This window comes from Jatropha curcas, chromosome 9 (genome assembly GCF_041381405.1).
Source record: "Jatropha curcas cultivar XTBG-Jc1 chromosome 9, XTBG_Jcur_1.0, whole genome shotgun sequence".
NCBI lineage: Eukaryota > Viridiplantae > Streptophyta > Magnoliopsida > Malpighiales > Euphorbiaceae > Jatropha > Jatropha curcas.
In genome coordinates, this window is record NC_143159.1 from 24,177,810 (window position 1) to 24,200,480 (window position 22,671).

The window sequence follows — 22,671 nt, forward strand, 5'->3', positions numbered from 1 at the left end:
CCTATGCAACCTTACCACTTCTCTAAAGAATAGATCAGCAACATTATTGGCATCATCAGTTTTACGACAAGGAATGAAATGAGCCATCTTGCTAAACCTATCAACAACAACAAATATACTGTCCTTACCACGCCTAGTCCTAGGTAAACCAAGTACAAAGTCCATGGATATATCAGTCCAAGGTGAACTAGGAACAGGTAAAGGCATGTATAATCTATGAGGCATAGACTTAGATTTGGCCTGTTTGCAAGCAATACAAGAATTACAAACTTTTTCTACATCTCTATGCATATGAGGCCAATAAACATGTTCGTTCAGCATATCATAAGTCTTATGTACCCCAAAGTGCCCCATCAATCCCCCACAATGAGATTCAAGTACAAGCAATTCACGCATAGAACATTTAGGCACCCAAAGTTTGCTGCCCTTAAACAAATATCCATCATGTCTATAGAACTTATCAAATGCTTCATGCTTACATGCCACATATATATTGCCAAAGTCAAAATCATTCACATATAAGTCTTTAACATACTCAAATCCAAGCAATTTAGAACTAAGAGCAGTAATTAGAGTATATCTCCTTGACAATGCATTAGCAACAACATTATCTTTTCCATGCTTGTATTTAATCACATATGGAAATTGTTCAATAAATTCAAGCCACTTACCATGCCTTTTATTAAGCTTACCTTGACCCTTCAAGTGTTTTAGGGCCTCATGGTCTATATGGATGACAAACTCCTTAGGTAGTAAGTAGGTTTGCCAAACATTTAGAGTTCTTACCAAGGCATACAGCTCTTTGTCATAGGTTGAATAGTTGAGTTGTGCTCCATTCAATTTCTCACTAAAGTAGGTAATTGGTTTCTTTTTTTGAATTAGGATCGCCCCAATTCCCACACCAGAAGCATCACACTCTATTTCAAAAGTATTTTCAAAGTTAGGTAAAGAAAGTATAGGTGCGGATGTTAACTTTCCTTTAAGTGTGTCAAACGCTTTTTGTTGTTCTTCTCCCCACTTGAACCCAACTTCCTTTTTAATTACCTCTGTTAGTGGTGCTGCAATTGAAGAGAAATCTTTTACAAATCTTCTATAAAACTTGCCAACCCATGAAAGCTCCTAACTTCTGAAACTGATTTGGGAGTTGGCCATTCTTTGATAGCTTTCACTTTCTCCTCATCTACTTCAATGCCCTATGCACTCACAATAAATCCAAGAAATACAAGTCTATCTATACAAAATGTGCATTTGTTAAGTTTAGCATACAATTTTTCAATCCTTAATGTTTGTAATACTATCCTAACATGCTCCACATGATCATTAAGAGACTTGCTATAAATAAGTATATCATCAAAGTATACAACCACAAATTTTCCTAAGAAGGCATGCAATACATGGTTCATGAGCCTCATAAATGTACTAGGTGCATTAGATAATCCAAAAGGCATTAGCAACCACTCATACAAACCATACTTAGTTTTAAATGCAATTTTCCATTCATCACCTGGATGCATTCTAATTTGATGATAACCACTCATTAAATCAATTTTAGTAAAGTAAGTTGCCCCATGCAATTCATCTAACATATCATCAAGTCTAGGGATGGGGTGTCTATACTTTACAGTGATTTTGTTGATTGCTCTATAATCAACACACATGCGCCACGTTCCATCCTTTTTGGGTACTAGAAGCACTGGAACGGCACAAGGGCTCATGCTTTCTCGCACCAATCCTTTCTCTAGAAGCTCATCAACTTGCATTTGTAGCTCCTTTGTCTCCATTGAATTGCTTCTATAGGCAGGTTTATTTGGAATGGTGGAGCCAGGAATGAAGTCAATTTGATGTTCTATTCCTCTTAAAGGTGGTAAACCACTAGGTAACTCACTAGGAAAGACATCATCAAATTCCTGCAACATAGAGACAAACATAGAAGGCAAACTATCAAGGTTAGTGTTAGTTTTAGCAAATAAAACCTCTTTATACCTAAGAAGCAACACGAGCTTCTCTAAAGCAATAGCACACTTAACCTCCCTAGCTCTCACATAAAAAGTTTGTTTCTTTTTTTCCTCTCTCTGTTTTTCACTCACAATTGGGCCATTAATTTGTTTTGTTATTTTTGTGGCCTCTTTCCCTTCATCCTTACTCTTTTCTCTCTTTTGTTCTTTCGACCCTGCAATCTCACTTCCATTCTTCCTCAAGGCCGAAACCTCTCTTTCTCTCTCAAGTATCTTCCTTTGATCTTCATATACTTCTTGAGGTAATAATGGTACAAGAACCACCTTTTTCCCCTTATGAATCAAAGAGTACCGGTTGTGGAATCCATCATGAAGTGCTCTTTTGTCATATTGTCATGGCCTTCCCAACAATAAATGGCATGCCTGCATATGTACTATATCACATAAGATCTCATCTTGGTACCACCTAATAGAAAATGGTACAGGTACCTATCTTGTCACCTTCACCTCCCCACAATCATTTAACCATTGTAACCTATAAGGTTTAGGATGTTTGAGACATGTTAAGTTCAGTTTGTTCACCATATTTACACTAGCAACATTAGTGCAACTACCCCCATCAATAATAAGAGTACACACTTTTCCACTAATCAAACACCTAGTGTGAAATATGTTCTCACGTTGCTCAAGGCTTTCCCCCTTAACATGCATATTCAAGGCACGCCTAGCCACTAAAGTTTCACCATGTTCAGGAAGTATTAGATCATTTGAGTCATCATCATTATTAGCATCAATTAATTGAGGCATATCACCATAATCACTACATTCAGATTCAGAACTAACATTCCCATCTTCTTTAGCAATCATAACTCTTTTATTAGGACATTGGGATGCATAATGCCCTTTCCCCAAACATTTAAAACATTTAATTTCTCTAGAAGGGATTGTAGAGCTAGAAATACCTTTGTTGCTTTTAATTGGAGTTTGGACAACCTCTTTACCTTTTGAAGTTGATTCTGTCCTTTGGAAATTGGAACCTTTAAAGTCCTTCTTTTCACTTCCTTTAGGCCATTTAGATCCCCATGTGTTGTTAGAGTACTTGTTAGTGGATCTTCCCTTTTTCTGCCTTTCAATTTTCATGGCCATATCTATCATCTCTTCTAGGGTATCATAGCGATACATCTCTAAAGCATCAGCAATGTCATTATTTAGACCTCCAAAGAATCCTAACATGGTGATTTGCTCATCTTCCTCAATCTTGGCTCTAGCCATGCAAATCTCCATCTCCTTGTAGTACTCTTCCACACTCTTCTCTCGTTGCACCATTCTTGCTAATTTTGTGACATCCTGGCCATCAGGGGGCATTCACCTTAGGCGAATCCCACATCGGCTACGGACAGGGTAAACGATCTATACATAAGAGGGGTAGTCTCTAACTTGGTTAGCACGCTTTTGGGTTGGCAGAGTGGGTGACCCCTGGCCCAAGGGACAAAGCCGTGAGGTGTAGGGGCATCTGGGGACTATACCAAAGCGGACAATATTAACCAGGTCAGGGCTATGACAATTAGTATCAAAGCCGCCCCTGTTCCCTCTGGCAGGTGGTGGGGCAAACCTCAGCGAGGACGCTGAGTCCCTTAGGGGGAGTGAATGTGACATCCTGGCCATCAGGGGGCATTCACCTTAGGCGAATCCCACATCGGCTACGGACAGGGTAAATGATCTATACATAAGAGGGGTAGTCTCTAACTTGGTTAGCGCGCTTTTGGGCTGGCAGAGTGGGTGACCCCTGGCCCAAGGGACAAAGCCGTGAGGTGTAGGGGCATCCTGGCCATCTGGGGACTATACCAAAGCGGACAATATTAACCAGGTCAGGGCTATGACAAATTTATTGTGTAAATCCCTAAAGTAATGAGTAAGGACAAATTTTTGGTGCATTAGCTCCTTCATGATCTCCCATGGTGGTACAGGTCGCATTCCCTTTCTCCTTCTTTTTAATAGCAATTGTTCCCACCAAAACATAGCATAACCCTTGAATTCAACAGCAGCAAGATGGGATTTCTTTTCTTGAGAATAGTTATGGCATTCAAAGATTTTTTCTACCTTCTTCTCCCATTCAAGATATTCTTTAGCATTGTTATTACCTTTGAATTCTGGAATCCTCATTTTAATTGATCCCAAGTCTCCATCAATTTTATTAAAATTCGTATCTTCAGTCTCCTCATCATTATGGGTTTGAAATCTAGCTTGTGGACGAGCTCTTGTTGTATTAGAGCTTTGTGAAGTCTTTATCTCTTGCAATTCTTCCCTCATGTCTTGAAAAAGATTTTTTGAAGGTTCTAAACTGTCCTTGGATTGATTCCTTGAAAAATTTCAGTTGAGGATCTTTAATTTGATTTCCATCCCATTACCATCTCCAGATTTGCCTGCACTCATGGTTAGTATTCAAAACAGAAAACACGAAAAGATTTGAGTCAATGATAAAGCACTCCCTCACGTGTTTACACTCTTTAATCACTCCTTGCAATTCCTCCAATTGTACTTTAGAATCTTAGGTAAACAAACCAACTCAAAAGCACGTTTATAAACAAGGAATAAATCTTAACAATAAAAGCAAGCACAAATTCTAGAAAGAAGACTCAAAACGAGATGGATAGTAGCACAAGAACAAAATTAAACAATGCACTACTTAATTATCAATTAGAGTGTAGTAAACAAGCAAACACACCCTAATAATGTAATTGAAGCAAAAGAAAGCTCAAACAAGAATAAAGAAACTAGAATTTAAAAGACAATTTCTGGATATAATGTATGAATTTAGCTTACTACAAAGCAAACCAAATATGGACCTAGTTAATTCTACTCTAAACAAAGCAAGCAATCAAAGAAAATCCAAAAATTCAAAATATTTTTTTTCTTTTATAAGGTCAGAACCGAGCACGGGCGTGCTAGATGGAAGCACGGACGTGCGTGTATAGTTTGGTCCGACAATTGAGAGTCAAAGCCTAGCACGGGTGTGCTTGTTGTGAAGCACGGGCGTGCTGACTTGTATCCTCCCTTATCCTTTCTATATAACCCAATTTAGTTAGGATTAGATTTTGACAAGGATTATAGTGGATAAACTAAATCTCAAAAAGATATGGACAAATAATTCTTGTTACCTTATCCGCAAAGTAGTTAAGATTTAGTTTTTATCAAAGATTATAGTGGATAAGCTGAATCTTCACAAAGTAAGGTCAAATCCCTAAGAATTAGGAACAAAATCCCTATGAATTAGGAACAAGATCCCTATGAATTAGGAACAAAATCCCTATGAGTTAGGAACAAAATTTACACAACACAACTCAAGCTTCAATGGTGAACGATTTTTTTTTTTTTTTTTTTTTTTTTTTTTTTTTACAGATCTAATTTAGCAAGATCTAAGATCACAACTTCCAGAATTTTTCTTTTTTTCTTTTTTTTTTTTGAACAAGAACGAAATTATCAAACACAATTGATGTGAATTCAAAATTAAAACTAAGCAAACAAGAAGACAAACACATTAATTTAAGAAAACAAGAAAAAAAAAATCACAAACCCTAGAACTAAGATAAATAAGAATTTACCTTAATCTTTGGCTCTGATACCAAACTGACGCGGAACCCTATGGAAATTAATTCCAAGAACTCTATGACAAGATTTGGAATTGATCACAGATCAAACTAAACTCTCCTCTATGGCACCCAAAGCTTAAAGAAGCAAGAACACCAATAATAGAGTAAAAGAATAAGATAAACGCCACAAATAAATTGATAAGTTTACCTTGATTCTTGATGCAATTAAAGGAAAGCAATCTCACAATCACTCTAATCAAAAGAACACGCCAAAAGCATGAACAAATTTGAAGAATTTCTATTTCATTGAGTTGTGTTTTATTTTACATTATAACAAGCTATTTATACTAAATCTAAGAGGTCCTGATCCTTAAAGGATTTAGAATAATTAATCTAAATCAGCTAAAGATAAGGATTTAGCTAATCTAAACCAACTAAGGATAAGACTAACAAATCTCAACAACTTAAGGATTTAGGAATAACAAATCCTAACTAACTAAAGATTAGCTAAATCTAAACAAAAAAAGGATAAAATCCAAGGGGGGGCCGAATTATAGGAGGCCCAACCCATTATTATTGATACAACTCAAAATAAGCATAATTAGACTAACTAATCTCGCTAGAGGCAGACCCTAGCACGTCTTGGGCATGCCAATTCGCACGGGCGTGCTTTATGGTAATTGTTTCCTCTTCGCAAGTCAGACGCGAGCATGGCCTGGGCGTGCTATTTGGCACGGGCGTGCTTCATGTTACTTGATTTTCCTCTGCAAGTCAGACTCTAGCTCGGCCTGGGCGTGCTACCTTGCATGGGCGTGCTAACCTAGCACGGTTTGGGTGTGCCTTAGGCTGGAATTTCATATTCCATGTCAACATGTGCTTCCATTAATGTGAGAAACTTAGGTGTGCCTTCAAGTTCTTCATAGCACTTGTTGAAAGCAAGGTCATGGAGCTCTTGTGTAACTTGTTCTTGAATGTATAAGGACATGGTTGCTCCATATTTCTTTGGACGGCTCCTTGTAATTGGTCCACTAGGAAGTGCTAATGGATTGCCATTGTTGTACTCCTTGTTCCCTTGAGCTCCATAGGCGATTGATGATGGTGGATCCGTATTCTCCCTAGATTTTTGGAATTAATGCAATTCCTCTTGATCCAAAACTGATTCTAGTTCAACACACAACTTTCTTTCCAGTAAGAAAAGTCTGTGGTGAGGCTAAATAGAAGCTTTTCTTGAATGCCTTTTATACACACCAATAAATTCTCTTTCGCTAATAAATGTTTCCAAAAACCTCATTGTTCCAGAGAGAAAGAGAGGAACTCAAGCTGTTCAAGTTGGAAACAATAAAATAATTTGAATTCCAATTAGTTTTAGGAAGTCAGAAAACTCAGGATGGTAGAACTATGTAGCTTGAAATCGAAAGGAAGGACTACTACATGGACCTCTGAGTTCAACTGAATAAGCAGGGGGCAATGATCAAAGACCACCCTCTCGAGATGGAGAACAGACGCATTCAGAAACAGTATGCGCCATTCAATACTACATAGAGACTGATCCAACCTTGCTGCCTTATAGGATGATATACGATGAAAATACCACCTCCACTAAGTAAAATTAGCACATGAAAATCCATATCTATTAAACCCATATGTTGAATCCAATCCTAAAATCTAAAACAACGAGCAAGCACATGAGGCCCCATGCTGGTCATCTCAGAAGGGTCCAAAATGGAGTTAAAGTCTCCCACGATAATCCACAGAATAGAGGAACCACACCTAATATGCTGAATCCCATAGAGTAATAGGTGGCGGTATTGCTCCTTTGGACAACCAAAAACTGCCATAAAGTCCCATTCCCTAGCCAAGGAATACGAAATTCTACAATGAATGAATTGGGAGTGAGTATGGAGAAATAGAGACAATACCCACACTAGGATTCCAAAATAACCAAATGCCTCCACTGAACCCTACTGCTTCAACACGCACCTATTTTTCAAAACCCATATTCAAAGAAATCATATTTGCTTTAGTACCCAACACCTTGGGCTTAATGACCACAAGAATCATAAGGCTTGAATTGCCTACAATAGTCTTTCAGAACTCATAAGTTGCGCTTAGCCCCGGCTCCTTAAATGTTCCAAATCAAAATTGACATAACCAAAAGGAGGAGAAGCAAAGAAACCCACACCATAATAAACATGTATGTACAATGGAAAAAGATCCACACCATTGTGAATTAAGAGGAATGCCAAAGCAAATCCTCCACACAATCATCATTCAAAGAAGAATGCACTATCATGTCAGACTTCTCATCCTCATGCTGATCTGATTCAATAATCATAAGCTCTTTATTCATATCTCTAGGATCTATAAGCTTAATAATCTCACAAACTTCCCTTCTGTGAATGACCCCAACTCTAGCCTTACCTACCACTACCAGGTACCCATAACTGCAGCAAGCTTAGAAGTGTTCTTTTGAACAGAGGTAGAAGAGGAGGGATCTAGAATGGTGTAAGGGACTGAATGTGAAGGTGGGAGGGAGGATAGGTGAAGCTGGAATAATTAAAGGCCCATTTTGATTTTTTGATGAAAGGGGGCCCTTAAGCACATGATTCTTATTCTTGGTATTCTTAGTAGTCTTTGTATGTTTATTAGCAACAACAGGCTTAAAAGGAGCATGGGCCTCAAAGATAGGTCTGTCATGAGATGAAACCTAGTCCATCAAATGAACTTCCTTATTGCCCATTAGCATATTTACGCTAACCTCATGATCACTTAGATCATCCTCATTTTAGTCCAATAAAGCCAAAAATCTAGTGCGCAATGTCATAATAGTAGCTTGGAGTAACGAGATTCACTTTATTGGGACCCTGAGTAGTTGCCTTACTAAAAGGATTCATAAAAGAATAGACTCAGGTTTTCTTACTATTTCTGTAGCCCTGCCTCTTCAGCAACATCCAAGGCCCATATATATCCGTGATTTTTGTCACAAACAACTCAACATCAGCCCACTCATGAACTCTGGCAGTGGGGGCTGGAGGAAATTCTGACTAGGCATCCTTATCGACAACAGCACTCTCTGTGGTTTGGTTATTTTTGGAATAAGTTTTCAATCTATGGCCATAGCATCCACAAGTAAAACATATCTAATGAATTCCTTTGTATTCAATGCGTTTTACCCTTCTCCTTAATCTGAACTTAGACAATAACGATTCAGCAAGATCGACTTATATACACATTCTCACGTACTTCCCCCTTATTGCTTCCAGGGTAGTGTCATCAACACGGATAGGGGTGCTTATTTGCCATCCCAACCGAAGTAGGAAGCTCTTATCATAATATTCTATTGGCAAATTTGGGATACGTACCCAAACTAAGGCTGAAGTAATCTTAGTATTCTTAGAGTCATAGTTCAGTTGCCATTGCCTAACCACTAGGTAGTGATCAGCCACCATCTAGGGACCCCTAAATAAGGCATGCTCAAACTCATTTTCATTAGTAAAATGCACCATAAAGAACCATTCACCAAACTGATCATATCGACTGGCGATTTAAGAGCCCATAACTGTTTCAGCCGTCGTTGAAGATAGTTGAACCCTTTTGAGTGACCAAGAACTTTAAAGCTCAGTGTATGTTTCCATTTTTGATGAAATAACTGCTTCTCCAATTTAGTAGAACGGATCGTTGGGCACTTTTATCATCATCCATGTCCTCTTTTCCTTCAGATTCCTCATCTGAGATATCCTCCTCATCATCAAACACACTTGTGTCCCTCTGTGCACTTCCTACAATCGAAGTGTCCATAACAGAATATCTAAAAGAGACTTTTCTTTTAGCAGTGCCCATTCGCTTCTGTTGAAATCTCAACATCACAACCTGTAGCTGAGCCCTCAACAATACCATCACGAATCTTTACCTTTTTACTACTCCATTTGAGTCGGTCAAGTTCCTCAGTAGAGGCAAGCAGTTTAGAGGAAATCCCTAGCATCTTTTAGTAAACAACAATTTCTCTTTTTAGCAAATTATGAGTATCTATATTATTATCATCATTGATATTACTTTCATTATATTACTAAATAAAATATCAAAATTGAATCACGTATATAATATAATAATAATGATACAATAAGTTTTATCGCTTGATTTCTTTTAATTTTTAAAGAAAACAAATATTGAACTTTTTAAACTATTTTTCATAAAATTGTTAGTCAAATTGTTTTTTTATTTTATTTAAGAGTCAAATTGAATCGAATGTTGGAAATATATTTAATTTACTCTAATGTAACAGTATGAACATATTTTTTATAATATTCTTTTCAAATGGATAGAATTTGAACTCAACACCTCTCACTCAATCAGATTCAATTCAAAGTTTGTAAATCTGATTCTTAATTGAGCTTAAATTACTTTGGTAGACTCAAAGTGATTCGAACCGAAACAACACAAACTCAAAAAGTTAAAATAATGCGATTTACATTTATTATTTTTAAAGTCACATTCGGCAACAGTTTTTGAGTTAGATTTTTAATCTTTTAACCAGGTTAAAAATTTATCTCTGTTAATGTCACGACCCGATTCTATGGGCCGGACCGGCACTAGGGCCCAGGTAAGCTTAAGGCCCCCGAGGCCCGTAGTAAGCCTGAAACACTAGAATCTATTATCTCGGTATAAATTTCAACATTCAGCCCATAGGATTATGAAAAATAAACCTCAATATTTTACTAAATCTCGGCCCAAATTTATCAGCTACAACATTCCACAGCTCGGGCCCAATTAACAATGCATCACATTTATAAAAATAAACGATTAAAAATATACAAATCCTACAACTGCGGAGTCACTAACTGTTTGATATACATAGCCTTTTATACATACAGTTACATAGTAAAATAATTTTGGAACTAGGGAAAATTTCTTTTAGTGCCCTGCGTCGAAGAAACGTAACCTAAATCGAATTAAAGAGAATCTGACTTCCTGAAAAATTAAACAAGACACATAAATTTTCTAAGGAGTAATAATTATTGCACAACACACGCAGTCACACAAATGTGTAAATGTATCAATCTAGTCATCCGACTAGTTATATGCTCACGCAGCCAACCACACAATGGCACATCACCAGCACTCACAATCATTAAAACTTCATATAATCAAATCACGTGGAAATTAGTCAGTGGAGTCACCGAACCCCCGATGAGCCGTCCTCCCACATGGCTCATCCTCTCACATGTGCACCAGGGAGCCGATCCCCCATACTGGCCGACCGGTCTAATCCTCACTTGACCAGCCCTCTCATTGTTTTTCTATCCTCTCTTTTCTTTTTCATACCAATAGGAGGCAACCCGGTGGTCTCCATCCAATCTAGATCATCAAGCGCTCACAACAGGAGGCCACCCTGCGGGCTGCGATCAAATCTAGACTGTCCGGTGCGCAACGACGAGAAGCCAACCCGTGGTTAACGGTAACGGTAACGGTAGGTGCACACGGGGGCGCCGATCTCCCATTTACCAGGCTAACGGTAATCATATTGGATCCATATAACGGTACGGTCTCACAGTCCCATGGTGACCCACTTCATCCCAATTCCACACAAACAAAGCACATCAATATCACAACACAATTAATCAAACATTGCAATTAAATGCAGACATATTAATCAATTAGACATCGTAATGCGATGCACAATTAAACATCCAAAATTAATGCAAATAAATAAATAAATAAATAGCATTAACAATAAACAACAATAATAATATAAATAACAATAATAACAACAATAATGAAAATAAATAAATAAAGATGTGAATGATTAAATGAATAATAAAGATAATAACTAATCAGAGCCCTATATTTATTATGTACCAAATCATAGAACTAATCTAAATAAGACTTATTAATTATGTTATTAATCAAAATTTATCTAAGTTCTATCGAAATTTCGGCAGCACCTCCCCTAAAAATTGGACTATCTACTTGCTCAGATATCGCAATATTATCATATCTTTATCAATCATTGCACACAGCCCATCCGTCGGGCAATCAATCAATTTAAAATCCCATCCTCCTTCCAAAACAACAATACTCATACAAGATTATTTGTTAAGTCATAAGCCGACCAAACTAAAAACTTATGGTAATTAAATTGTTAAGCTGTTAAAACTCATTTTTAACAGTAACTATTTATAACTACTATTTATTTAGATTCGATCATCTAATTATCTAACTAATTAATTCCGATTCGTCCTTCACGTTTCGATTTATGACAATTATTCCAAAATGACTTATGTCCTAGATTTTCAACATTAAATATATTTAGCTAGGTTGAATAGTGATTTTTAAATTATATACTCAACCTAATATAATCACAATTTCTAACAAGTGAATCCTAAGTTCGAAATCTCCTATAAATCCCCCAATTAAATTCACAAGCTTCCAACCTAATATATTTACAAAAGACCATAAATGTCTATATATATTTAAACTATTCCAATAACCTAACTTCTTATTATTCAATTCAATCTATTTAATAACTCAAGTAAATTCGTTACTCAATTAATTCTTTATATACAAAAATTAAGAGTTGAATCTTAGAACGTACCAATTGAGAATCGGGCAACGATTCCGTGATCAGCGTGAAGAGAGGAACATTCTGTCTCTCGGGGCCTCGCCGGAGTGTCGCCGGCCGGTCACCGGACCGCCGCCGCCCGCCGCCGTGCACGGTGGCGTAAAGTCGCGAGTGTCCAGAAAGTTGCAGGGTTACAACCACCCGACTCCAATTTTTGTGAGGATTCCAAATCTACAATCGGTTTGTTGAACTAGTGGCTCGTTTGGCCGAAACAAGCCCGACAGTCCCTTCCTTGCCGGCGGCCATGGTGTTTTCGATTTCTTCCACTAAAACCGTCGCTTCTTGGATGGAAAACGTTCACACAGGATGGAGGAGTCGATCGGAGCTCACCTTGAAGCTTCACGTCGCCGGAATCGCTCGATCTCGCCGGAGTTGCAGCTGCGTCGCGAAGAAGATGAGGAAGCCATATCCGCGCCACTGAAGGTTCGATCGGAGCGAGGGAAGACTGGAATCGTGCCCAGTATCGCCAAAGGAATCGATCGCCACTTCATTCTTGTCGAACGGTGGCCGGAAGCGAAAAGGAGAGGGAAGAGGAGGGGCTGTCGCGCGCGCCAGGAAGAAGAAGGGGAAGAAGAAAGAAAAGAGAAAGAAAGGCGGTTCTACAAGAATCTGGGTCATTTCGGTTCGATTCGAACCGGTTTGATTCAATTCAGCGATTTAGCTCGATTTTGTTTTGTTATCTGGTTTTTTTTTTTTTTCTTGGTTTTTAGGTTATTCGTGTGGTTTCGAAAATTAATTTGATTTCTGGGTCCGGTTCGATTTATTTTTAATTATTTTACTTAGGTTCCTTAACTTTTTCTCCATTTACTCAATAAAAATTAAAAATATTAATAGTAATGATATTTGATTTTGGGTTAATTAATTTATATATATTCATAATAGATTAAATTGCTGGAGTTTCATATTATTTCTTGAAAATTTTAACTGTTTTCAAATCGAAACTTCTGATGATATATTTGGGCTTAGGCCCAACTCGCAAACTTGGGCTCGAATTGGGATTTTTATTCTAATTGTAGCCCACACGATCAAAATTTCTGATTTTTGATTTAATAAAAATTCAAAGGTTTCGAAAATAAAAATTCGGGGTGTTTCAATCTCTCCCCCTTAAGACAATTCGTCCTCGAATTGGAATCTAGTAGGAGAAAGTAAGAATAGACACATAGGGAATTTCAAAGTCATAAGAAATTACTTCCAATACCAAGGACACAGCTCAATAGTGAAGAATATGAACCGAGGAAAGAAAAGGGTCAGGTATTCTAATTGTAATTCGATCGCCAACCATCCTATTTAGTGTCACCTGGCTGAAGTTTATGAGAACCTTAAGCTTATTACCTAAGTTTCCAATTACTATCTTCAGACAGCTACTGAAATCTTGAGAAAGTCTTTCTTTGAATAAAATTTTTATCTTAAAACCGGTTTAGCAGTAAGTTGCACATTTATATGTGTAGAGATATATATATATATTCAAGATTATATAATTCATTTGAAAATTTAAACATTCCTTCATGAAAACCAAGCATATAATCTTACAAAGAGCGATTAATTGAAATTTGATTTTATTTATAGTGATAAAAATTATCTCATTTAATTTACATATATACTTACTAAAACTCTTATTGGGCAAAAATTCGAAAACTTATTACTTTAATTCAAAACTTTAAGAAAAATCGTTTGCGACTTCCGTTGTCTATTATATCATAGGGCACTTCGAAATAATTGTCTTTGTTTCTCATCTATACAAATTCGATTGTCCCCATAATATCTTTACTATAGATTCGTTCATTTGTTATACAGCTCTTTCATCACTACATCCCTTAGCTATCTCACTCTTATAAAAATTTTCACTCCTTCCACTTAACAATCAATTTCTCTTTCCAGCGCTTATTCCTTATGTCGCCTTAATAATCATCACGAAAATTTAACTTTCATAATAATATCTCTTAGTAATTTGCATTTCCATTCACAACCTAAATCTCATTTGATAACCTTCCATTCTACTAATGTTGCCTATTAATTTGTTAAGGATAAGAGAGTATTCTTATTAATTATTTTGTCTACTAATCATCATTAATCGCGATCTATCTAACCACCAATAATTCAACTTAGCATTTATCACCTATCTTAAATATTCACCTTTATCTAATACCTATCAACACAGATTTTTTTTTTATAATTATTTATCACGACATAATTTAATTTAAAATCAAAATGGGGCGTCGAATTTAAATATCAAGTAAATAAAAGATAAAAATATAATAATAAAAAGGTTTATATTTTTGAATAAACTCTAAAGAAATTCAGTAGTTGAGCTAAATATTTGATCAGATATTCCTAGTTACCTTAAGATTACTTCCTATGTGTATAAATCTGTTCCACCAATGACAATCCTCTTATACTCTACACACTCATACTTCCCGATAGGAATAGAGATCACATGAAAGGTAGTGTACTGGGTGATCAGGCCAATCCACTACCGTCCAGGTACTACTCTATTCCCTCACCTAAAGTTTGCTACCAACTCTGGCCCTTATAGGTATTGCGATGGGTTCATCCTATTGTCCACTACTTTCACTCTAATCCTCAATTACTTCTTTCTATGGACCATTGGTTTACACAGCAGGTATGGATCTTTCCTTCATAGGGTTCAGTGCGTCCACCCTCCCTAAGAAGGAAATTCCCAAGCTTCTTTCCTTATGTTGGTTACGGCCGATCCCAACATAAAGAAATTTCCTATACTCCGCAGTTGTGTCCTAGAACCCTAACCTAAGCTCTGATACCAACTTTGTCACAACCCGATTCCATGGGCCGGACCGGCACTAGGGCCCAGGTAAGCTTAAGGCCCCCGAGGCTCGTAGTAAGCCTGAAACACTAGAATCTATTATCTCGGTATAAATTTCAACATTCAGCCCATAGGATTATGAAAAATAAACCTCAATATTTTACTAAATCTCGGCCCAAATTTATCAGCTACAACATTCCACAGCTCGAGCCCAATTAACAATGCATCACATTTATAAAAATAAACGATTAAAAATATACAAATCCTACAACTGCGGAGTCACTAACTGTTTGATATACATAGCCTTTTATACATACAGTTACATAGTAAAATAATTTTGGAACTAGGGAAAATTTTTTTTAGTGCCCTGCGTCGAAGAAACGTAACCTAAATCGAATTAAAGAGAATCTGACTTCCTGAAAAATTAAACAAGACACGTAAGTTTTCTAAGGAGTAATAATTATTGCACAACACACGCAGTTACACAAATGTGTAAATGTATCAATCTAGTCATCCGACTAGTTATATGCTCACGCAGCCAGCCACACAATGGCATATCACCAGCACTCACAATCATTAACAACTTCATATAATCAAATCACGTGAAAATTAGTCAGTGGAGCCACCGAACCCCCGATGAGTCGTCCTCCCACATGGCTCATCCTCTCACATGTGCACCAGGGAGCCGATCCCCCATACTGGCCGACCGGTCTAATCCTCACTTGACCAGCCCTCTCATTGTTTTTCTATCCTCTCTTTTCTTTTTCATACCAATAGGAGGCAACCCGGTGGTCTCCATCCAATCTAGATCATCAAGCGCTCACAACAGGAGGCCACCCTGCGGGCTGCGATCAAATCTAGACTGTCCGGTGCGCAACGACGAGAAGCCAACCCGTGGTTAACGGTAACGGTAACGGTAGGTGCACACGGGGGCGCCGATCTCCCATTTACCAGGCTAACGGTAATCATATTGGATCCATATAACGGTACGGTCTCACAGTCCCATGGTGACCCACTTCATCCCAATTCCACACAAACAAAGCACATCAATATCACAACACAATTAATCAAACATTGCAATTAAATGCAGACATATTAATCAATTAGACATCGTAATGCGATGCACAATTAAACATCCAAAATTAATGCAAATAAATAAATAAATAAATAGCATTAACAATAAACAACAATAATAATATAAATAACAATAATAACAACAATAATGAAAATAAATAAATAAAGATGTGAATGATTAAATGAATAATAAAGATAATAACTAATCAGAGCCCTATATTTATTATGTACCAAATCATAGAACTAATCTAAATAAGACTTATTAATTATGTTATTAATCAAAATTTATCTAAGTTCTATCGAAATTTCGGCAGCACCTCCCCTAAAAATTGGACTATCTACTTGCTCAGATATCGCAATATTATCATATCTTTATCAATCATTGCACACAGCCCATCCGTCGGGCAATCAATCAATTTAAAATCCCATCCTCCTTCCAAAACAACAATACTCATACAAGATTATTTGTTAAGTCATAAGCCGACCAAACTAAAAACTTATGGTAATTAAATTGTTAAGCTGTTAAAACTCATTTTTAACAGTAACTATTTATAACTACTATTTATTTAGATTCGATCATCTAATTATCTAACTAATTAATTCCGATTCGTCCTTCACGTTTCGATTTATGACAATTATTCCAAAATGACTTATGTCCTAGATTTTCAACATTAAATATATTTAGCTAGGTTGAATAGTGATTTTTAAATTATATACTCAACCTAATATAATCACAATTTCTAACAAGTGAATCCTAAGTTCGAAATCTCCTATAAATCCCCCAATTAAATTCACAAGCTTCCAACCTAATATATTTACAAAAGACCATAAATGTCTATATATATTTAAACTATTCCAATAACCTAACTTCTTATTATTCAATTCAATCTATTTAATAACTCAAGTAAATTCGTTACTCAATTAATTCTTTATATACAAAAATTAAGAGTTGAATCTTAGAACGTACCAATTGAGAATCGGGCAACGATTCCGTGATCAGCGTGAAGAGAGGAACATTCTGTCTCTCGGGGCCTCGCCGGAGTGTCGCCGGCCGGTCACCGGACCGCCGCCGCCCGCCGCCGTGCACGGTGGCGTAAAGTCGCGAGTGTCCAGAAAGTTGCAGGGTTACAACCACCCGACTCCAATTTTTGTGAGGATTCCAAATCTACAATCGGTTTGTTGAACTAGTGGCTCGTTTGGCCGAAACAAGCCCGACAGTCCCTTCCTTGCCGGCGGCCATGGTGTTTTCGATTTCTTCCACTAAAACCGTCGCTTCTTGGATGGAAAACGTTCACACAGGATGGAGGAGTCGATCGGAGCTCACCTTGAAGCTTCACGTCGCCGGAATCGCTCGATCTCGCCGGAGTTGCAGCTGCGTCGCGAAGAAGATGAGGAAGCCATATCCGCGCCACTGAAGGTTCGATCGGAGCGAGGGAAGACTGGAATCGTGCCCAGTATCGCCAAAGGAATCGATCGCCACTTCATTCTTGTCGAACGGTGGCCGGAAGCGAAAAGGAGAGGGAAGAGGAGGGGCTGTCGCGCGCGCCAGGAAGAAGAAGGGGAAGAAGAAAGAAAAGAGAAAGAAAGGCGGTTCTACAAGAATCTGGGTCATTTCGGTTCGATTCGAACCGGTTTGATTCAATTCAGCGATTTAGCTCGATTTTGTTTTGTTATCTGGTTTTTTTTTTCTTGGTTTTTAGGTTATTCGGGTGGTTTCGAAAATTAATTTGATTTCTGGGTCCGGTTCGATTTATTTTTAATTATTTTACTTAGGTTCCTTAACTTTTTCTCCATTTACTCAATAAAAATTAAAAATATTAATAGTAATGATATTTGATTTTGGGTTAATTAATTTATATATATTCATAATAGATTAAATTGCTGGAGTTTCATATTATTTCTTGAAAATTTTAACTGTTTTCAAATCGAAACTTCTGATGATATATTTGGGCTTAGGCCCAACTCGCAAACTTGGGCTCGAATTGGGATTTTTATTCTAATTGTAGCCCACACGATCAAAATTTCTGATTTTTGATTTAATAAAAATTCAAAGGTTTCGAAAATAAAAATTCAGGGTGTTTTAGTTAATTGTACCATCCACTAACATAATATTTATAAGAGCTTTTAGAGGTTGAGTGAGTTTTTTTTTTTTTTATCAAACGTTAAACACTCTAATGTTTAGCGTTTCACAGAGATTAAATTAAAATTCTTTTGACAATCGATACTCTTTTTTCCCTCTAAACTAATTAAATAGTTAATATCATTTTAGTCATTTTAAGTTAAACAGCTAATTAAATAATTATTTTTACTGAATGCTTTTAAATAATTGTATAAACAGCTATCGATTGATAGCTACTACAACAACTAAGAGTTACTAAAACGGTTAATATTATCCGACATGTCTTAAAATAGTTAATATTGCCCGACATGTCTTAAGTGAAACTTCGACATACATTTTAGAATGTAGATTCAAGTACTTTCATTTATCCCTTTCAACTAACAAACTTTATTTAGGGTATAAGTAAGACTTGTACGTCTTAAAACCCCTTCCATTGGTTGATTAATCTAAGAGCGATGGCTTTTGTAACACATAATTTAAGCTCAATGATACTCTAATTTGTTAATTTAACTAATTAACCAATAATTGCAATTTGTCAATTATTATTTTATATCAGATCCTAACGCTAGCATGATGGCTTTGGAAAACATAATTCTGAGTAAAAATGCATTTTTAAGCTTTGAACTTATCGATTTTCGCCCACTAATTAAATTCATGAATTTTCATGTCATTGTTAAACTCTTTGACTTTTAAATATGAAATACACAATCATTATTTAACGAAATCGAGTCTTTTTCGACTGTGGTTTGGTTTTTATTTATTTTTATTTCGGTCTATGTCTAGAAATTATCATCTTCTCACACTATATTATTGTTGAATCTATTTTTAAATATTAGTATTTCGATTTTCATTCGCTCTTAGAATAAAAATAAAAATTAAAGGGTTGAATATCTATAAATAAAAATTTATAGACTTAATGGAAAGAACCTCGATAAACTTACAGAATTAAAAATATGTTTTATTAATTTTAAGACAATTGGTTCAAAGTCAAAACCAATTTAATATTCATTCTTACATCGTTTTTTTTTATTTTCAAAAGTTATACCTGGAGCAACATTGATACTGAGGAAGTTCTTACATTGTTTTTTTTTTTTTTCAAAAGTTATACCTGGAGCAACATTGATCCTGAGGAAATCCTTCGTTTCTCTCTATATACAGGAGTAAGGCAATAGCAAAGCAAACTCATACTTACCAAATTAAAGTCTTCCACTCTCACACAAAACAAATATGGGAATATCACTTCTTTTTCTTGCTCTATCCTTAATTCTTTCCTCTCCTTTATTGTTATCTTCAGCATTTGATAATCTAACCAAAGACTTATCTTTCTCGGTGGAGAAACCAAACGATGTTTTGATTTCACTGAGAGGCACTTTCATCGCCGGATTCTTCACTGTCAGCATAAACGCTTTCTGCTTTGCCATATGGTATAATGAACCCTTCTGCAATAACAACTGCACTATAGTTTGGATGGCAAACGGTGACACACCAGTAAATGGGAAACGTTCAAAGCTCATTTTACAAAAATCTGGTAATCTTATCTTAACCGATGCAGGCAAGCTCACAGTCTGGTCAACAGACACAGTATCAGTATCTTTAGTTATTTATCCCTTAAGGATAATGGAAATCTTCTACTGCAGAACTTGGAAGGTGCTGTTTTATGGCAAAGTTTCAATTTTCCAACGAATACTATATCCTGACTCTTCAGGCACTCACTGGAGATAGGCAACTTGTCTCATCAAGAAGTGAGAGCAACTATAGTTCAGGATTCTATAAGCTTTCCTTCGACACCGATAATGTTCTTCGCCTTCTTTATGATGGTCCTGATACTCAAAGCATTTACTGGCCAGATCCTGAGATCTTGAGCTTTGACGCTAGAAGAACTACTTATAAAACAGTAGAAGTGCTTTTTTGGATAGTTTAGGGAATTTCAGTTCATCTGATAAATTTCATTTTATGTCACCAGACTATGGAGTGGCACTACAAAGAAGGTTAACAATTGATTCTAATGGAAATCTTCCAATGGACAGTAGAGCAGATGAAAGAGAGAAATGGAGTGTTTCATGGCAAGCATATTCGATCCATGTAGGATTCATGGGGTTTGTGGACCTAACAGTGTATGCAACTATGATCCTTACTCTGGTAGGAAATGTTCTTGTCTTAAAGGATTTAATTAGTTTCAGTATGCTAAGGATTGGTCTTTGGGTTGCGAACAAGAATTTAGTCTTTCTGTCTCACCAAATGAGACTACTTACGTTCAACTAACTCATCTCGAGTTCAATGGATATGACTTTCGCTTCTTTCCCAATTACACATTAGATATGTGTAAAAGTAGATGCTCAGGAAGATGTGATTGCAAAGGGTTCCAATTCAGATTCATGAAGCAAGGTTATCCTAATGACACTCCTTATTGTTTTATGAAAAGCCTGTTATTGAACGGCCATCATTCACCGAACTTTGTAGGAGATATTTACTTAAAAGTGCCAAAAATAAGTCCTTTTGACTTCCATTCTATCGAAGAAATCAATGAAAGCAACAGGCTAAATTGCTCCGGCGAGGTTATCAAACAACTTGACAGAGTGTATACAAAAAGCAAAGCAAATGAAACAGTAAGGTTTGTCCTTTGGTTTACAAGCATACTTGGAATTATTGAATTCCTTGTTATTTTCTTCACATGGTGGTTCTTTTTAAGAACTCATCAGGACTCGGATTCAACTACTGGTCAAGATTTTCTTCAAAATGCAACTGGCTTTCGGAGATTCACATATGATGAGTTAAAAAAGGTGACTCGGGGTTTCAGCCAAGAGATTGGAAGAGGAGCAGGAGGAATTATATATAAAGGCATATTATCTGATCAAAGAGTTGCAGCAGTAAAGCAACTGATCAATGAAGCTAGTGACCAAGGAGAAGCAGAATTCTGGGCAGAAGTTAGTATAATTGGAAAACTCAATCACATGAACTTAATAGAAATTTGGGGATATTGTGCAGAAGGAAAACATAGGCTTTTAGTTTACAAATACATGGAAAATGGGCCTTTAGCAGAAAATCTTTCTTCAAATAGACTTGATTGGGAGAAGAGGTTTAGTGTTGCTTTAGGTACTGCAAAAGGTCTTGCTTACTTACATGAAGAGTGTTTGGACTGGGTATTGCATTGTGATGTGAAGCCTCAAAATATACTCTTAGATAGTGATTACCAGCCAAAGGTGTCTGATTTCGGCCTGTCTCGCCCATTAAAAAAGGACAACAATGAAGTTTCAAAGCTTTCAAGAATTAGAGGAACTAGGGGTTATATTGCACCTGAATGGGTTTTTAATCAGCCAATTACTTCTAAGGTTATAGCTATGGAATGGTGTTATTGGAGATAGTGACCGGAAAAAACCCAACAGCAGTAGAGGACAAAAGTTTGGTTAGTTGGGTGAAAGAAACGATTAATGATGCTACAAATAATGTTGATTTGAGGATGCAAATGATTTTAGATGCTAAGTTGGGAGGGAAGTACGATAAGATCCAGGTGGAAATTCTTGTTGGGGTAGCTTTAAAATGTGTAGAGGAAGATAAAGATGCAAGACCAACCATGAAACAAGTTGTTAAAATGCTTATGTGTAATAAAAAAGACTCCAAATAAGTAAAACCAGCTTTCATTTCTTGGTACTGAAAATGTCTTCAAATTATGTCATTTTACAATCAATAATAATATCTTCTCAGCTCTTTTTCTTTCCAACTCTTTTATGTCACTTTCTTTTTCTTCCATTTTCTCTGTGAACAATCAGTTAAATAGGCTATTGCATGTCTGCAATTCGTTGTTTGTTTTTTCTATTTACAAAATAATTAAAATGAAGCTCGAGCTATGCACAGTAAATGTGATTTGGGGATTTCGTTGAATCTCTGTTAGTGGTGAGAGAGCCCTTCACGAAAGACAAAGGAAAAAAGCAAGGTTTGAGGGATTGTTTGAAGCTTTTCAAAGCTTAAATTAAAGTTAGTGGTCATAGACACAACTTCCTCTTACTAATTTTGATTTTTTTGACAATTTTTACTATTAAGTGAAAATTGGGGAGTTTATGCTTAGTGCTTAAATTGGGTGAAATTGGTTGTTTAAATGTGTTCTTGAGTGGTTGTGAATTAGTGTAATGTGGTTGGATGTGGGAGAAAACCTCTCCCTCCTTGTGCTCTAGAGGAGGTCGAACTCCCTTGGCCAAGGTTTGGGGGTTTTCTTTCTCCTTAAATAGTGCTTTGGCCACTAGTTGCTTAATTATATATACATATATGTTCGTTGAGTTAATTTGCATGATATTAGCCTTTTTAGTAATTTTTCCTATGACTTACTGTGATAGGAATTTAGGAAAAATGTGATAAATAGCAAGTTGATGCATGCTAATGATAAAAATGGGCTCTTGGTTAATTATTGATGATGTTAATCCGATTGGTTTGATATGATAAGCCCACTTCCTTATTCTTCATATTTTTACTTAACCACCCATGGGCGGTAAGGCTCGTATTTTTCTTCTTTTTACGCATGATTATACTTCTACGCATCGTAA

General features: G+C 36.5%; 1 pseudogene; it reads left to right on the plus strand.

The window, feature by feature from the left end:
* The first annotated feature begins 17,317 nt into the window (after positions 1 to 17,317).
* Positions 17,318 to 21,758, plus strand: LOC105640132 (putative receptor protein kinase ZmPK1; annotated as a pseudogene).
* The last annotated feature ends 913 nt before the right edge of the window (positions 21,759 to 22,671 follow it).